Source organism: Galeopterus variegatus, unplaced genomic scaffold (assembly GCF_000696425.1).
Source record: "Galeopterus variegatus unplaced genomic scaffold, G_variegatus-3.0.2 Scaffold431, whole genome shotgun sequence".
NCBI lineage: Eukaryota > Metazoa > Chordata > Mammalia > Dermoptera > Cynocephalidae > Galeopterus > Galeopterus variegatus.
In genome coordinates, this window is record NW_007726542.1 from 446560 (window position 1) to 450975 (window position 4416).

Below are 4416 nucleotides of genomic sequence, written 5' to 3' on the forward strand. Positions count from 1 at the left end.
GTGAGCTAACCGGCCATCCCTATATGGGATCCGAACCTGTGGCCTTGGTGTTATCAGCACCGCACTCTCCCAAGTGAGCCATGGGCCAGCCTTTATCTCAGTCTTAAGACCCCATCTGACTACTTGGTGACCTGGGTATGAATGCATAAGTGTGGAAAACTTGACACCAAAATGCTAACAGATTTTGTTTACTTTTTAAAATATCTTTGTCCAGGGCCGGGCCCATGGCTCACTTGGGAGAGTGTGGTGCTGATAACACCAAGGCTGCGGGTTTGGATCCCCATGTAGGGATGGCCGGTTGGCTCACTTGGGAGAACGTGGTGCTGACAACACCAAGTCAAGGGTAGAGATCCCTTTACCAGTCATCTTTATAAAAAAAATAAATAGGGCCAGCCCCGTGGCTCACTCGGGAGAGTGCAGCACTGGTAGTGCCAAGGACAAGAGTTCGGATCCTATATAGGGATGGCTGGTGCACTGACTGGCTGGGAGTGGTGCGGACGACACCAAGCCGAGGGTTGCGATCCCCTTACCGGTCAAATAAATAAATAAGTAAATAAAATGAAATAAAATATCTTTGTCCAACTGTCTCAATCTTTTACAATAAACAGAAAAAAGAATCCAACAAAGCTATTTTTACTTAAGAAATAGATGAACCTCAGCTCAGTTCGTTAGAGCAGAGCTTTATAATATCAGGGTCATGGGTTCAGATCCCCATACTGGCCAGCTGCCAATAAATAAATAAATAAATATCCTGCTAACAATTCTGCAGAAGAGGCTGAGATGGCAGGTCCGTGCTAAGAGGGGATGTGGAAAGGGGCTGAGAAGGAGAGAGGCTGGGCCGTCTTCCTCCGCTGCATTTGGAAACATGACTCAACTCACTCTTCAAGCCTCTATGAAAATGAAAAGAGAGCTCCTAAGGAGGCTAGTAAATTGCCCATCTCTCTCTTTTCTCTTTCCACAGAGAGTGAGAGGAACCCAAATTGTCCTGCCCCTCCCTCCAGAGAACTAATTGCTGGCCATTTGCCTGCAGACCCAGAGCTGCCTCCTGCTTGCCCTCAAGGCCAGTAAAGTTAACAAGGCAGCATCCGATTCCATTTTTCCATCCCAGCTCCACACCCAGGACTGGGTTCTAGAGAAGGCTTCCTCCCTCTACAGCCTCCAGCGCCCTCCTGTAACCGCTCAGCCTTTGCTGCCCAAGGGCTAGAAGCCTCAGGAGCAAGGTGGGCTTCCCACCCACCTCCCTCCTGGAGACCCCACCCTGACCCTTGCTGCGGCTCCTCCCACAGCTCAGCAGCTTTCGTGAGGCTCCTCCTCGCCTGCTTCCACAAGACCAATCTCCTCTTCAAATTATGGTCCAGGGCTGGCCCGTGGCTCACTCGGTAGAGTGCGGTGCTGATAACACCAAGGCCACGGGTTCGGATCCTATATAGGGATGGCTAGTTAGCTCACTGGATGAGCATGGTGCTGACAACACCAAGTCAAGGGTTAAGATCCCCTTACCGGTCATCTTTTTAAAAAAAAAAAAAAAAAAAGACAAATTATGGTCCAGATAAAATCTGGTTATAAAGGGCATTTCAGGAGGATTTGAAAGAGAAATGAAGGTTAGACGAACCAAAAAAGTTAAATGCAAGTGTACATTTAATAAACAGTTTAAGTAAATAAATATAATGATTTAAGTGAGAGAAATTATTATCAAGATGATGAAGATTGTAACCTGAGGGTGACCTGTCTTCTACTCTTCCTGGCTTCCCCTTTCCTTTAATATCTGAACCAAGGAGTTCAATCTCCCTTTCTGCCTAACTGCAAGGGGGAGTCCAGTCTTCTTGACAATTGTTTTGACACTTCTTGAATAAGGAGATACTTAATAATAACAACAATAATAGTGTCCTGTATTTATTGGATCCTTACTAGGTTGAATCATGTGAATTTGCCTCTCTTCAACCATTTTTGACCCACAAAACATCAATTGCATATGAGTGAACTGATTTCTATGTGACATGCACTATACGAAGTGATACACATACAATATCTCACTTAATCCCCAGGAGGTAGAAACTCTTATGCTCATTTAACAGAGAGTAAAATTGAGGCTCAGGGAAGTTAGTTAATGTGCCCAAAATCACACAGGAATTAAAACAAGAATATCTGACTCTAAAACTCACAGCTTAGCCACTAAAACGTAGTTATGTGTCTTGTCTGTCTCACGTTACCTGAACAGCTGCTCTGGTTTCTTCCTAATCATTTCCGGCTGCCTATCTTGTAATCATGTTTTTAGGCTGCTGCGAGGCTCCCAGTCACCTTCACTCAGAGACAGAGTCTCTGTTCTTTGCTACATTCCTCAAGGCAGCACTAGCCACAGGCTGATTCCAGGTGTGACAGCCAACAAGCCCTGCTGAGCACTTGGGTAAGTCATGAGGAAATTGCAATTCAATAAACAAAAACTTAAGATTGATGTCCTACAGGAAAACTCAAATGTGGACATCCCAAGGCTCCTCAGCCACGCCCTTGCTGGCCCCTCAGCCTCCCACTGCTACCAGTCAGTGAGGCCTTCCCTGCTCAGATCAAGCTCTCTGTCCCTGCCCTTTCTTCACTGTGTCCAAACTGTGCCCCACACCCATTTCCTGGGTCTTCCAGAGAAAGAAAACAAGAACAACATCTATAACCAAACAAAAACAAACAAATCCCAACAACCTAACAACCGCTCTTCCCAGAAAGACACTCTTTACCTCATTGTGCAAAGTAGTCTAGCTCTTTCGTCTCAATTTCTCCCACCACATTCGTTCTGGGACTTGCTTTGCATAACCAGAAGGTCAGGTAGGTATGCTATCCCCCAAAAGGCAGTCTTCTACCAAGATGAAATCTGATTTAGTATAGAAAATGCTGCCAGGCAGTTTTGGTTTTTTTTTTTTTTTTTTAGCTAAATATACATACCATAAAATTTATTATTTCAGACAGCTTTTTAAAATAGCATTTTCTCCATCCCTGCTACATTATAAATAAAAAGAGGAAATGAAGTCTGAAGAGGATGGTAGGAGGTGGTGGTGGGAGATCATTTTGCCAGGCAGGTGGTTCTAAGTACTCAGGAGGTGGCATGTACTTCTCCCTTATACCCCCTGAGTCACTGCTTCTGCCTGCCTAGTGATTGCGGTGCTGGGAGTGACTAATGATGAGACTGCAAAGTTAGGTTGGGGTCCTATGATAGAAGCCTGAAATGCTACTTAATTAACTATGTGCTACATTTCTAATCTGTGGGGAGCCACTGAAAGTTATTGAGCATGATCAGAGCCACACTTTACTAAGATTCATCTGGTGTGAGGGTGCAGAACAGCAGGGGGAGTTTCCCAGGGTGGGAGATGTATTAGGAGATGGCCAAGAGGTAGCCAGGGTCCAGGTCCTAGCCAGACAGGGTAAGAAGATAGAACTGAAACCCTCACATAAATACTACACCCTCAGCAAAGGAAGAGATGAGGAAAAATCTCTCCTTTGGCACAGGGAAACAAAGGAAACTTGTATGTCGCAGCCTGAGTTGGAGTGTGGGGGGGGTATTTCCCTGGGAATTTATAATCCAAGCTGATGTTTGGAGTTTGACTAATCTCTCCTTTGGCACAGGGAAACAAAGGAAACTTGTATGTCGCAGCCTGAGTTGGAGTGTTGGGGGGGTATTTCCCTGGGAATTTATAATCCAAGCTGATGTTTGGAGTTTGACTTTATTTTTTTTTATTTTTTATTTTTTTTTTTTTTTAAAGATGACCGGTAAGGGGATCTCAACCCTTGGCTTGGTGTTGTCAGCACCACGCTTAGCCAGTGAGCAAACCGGCCATCCCTATATAGGATCCGAACCCGTGGCCTTGGTGTTATCAGCACCGCACTCTACCGAGTGAGCCACGGGCCGGCCCTGGAGTTTGACTTTAGACTATTCACAAGATCCTGGAATCAGAAGCTGATGAATTAACATAAAACTTGTCTGGACCCCTAAACCTGCTCTGGAGAAACACACCTTCACGACAGGCCTGTGTAGCCTGGAGGCAGTGCTGGAATTCTCCAGAGGTGATGGGATCTCAAGATGGACTTGCAAAGAGCAAAAAGCTGGCTCAGAGCCTTTTGTCTCTCGGTCTTCCTTTTTTATTTTTTTTCACCTTAAAACTGGCTTTAAATATTCATCAGGGTGCCATGATAAGGAGCTGGGGTGAAAAATTGTTACATGTGAGTGTGGGGCTGGGGTGCCTTGAGGAAAAGGGGACCCATCTATCAGGGTAGCTGGGGTGCCCCACCCCCACCGTAGGACACGGAGTGATGTAGAGACCCCCTCTAGAGGGTCCCAGGGCTAACTGGGAGCCAGCCCTCCCTTTGAGGTAGGTCATCGGGGAGGGAACGGACGAGCAGCTCCCGCCGCGGCTGTGTTAGGCCGTCACTTCC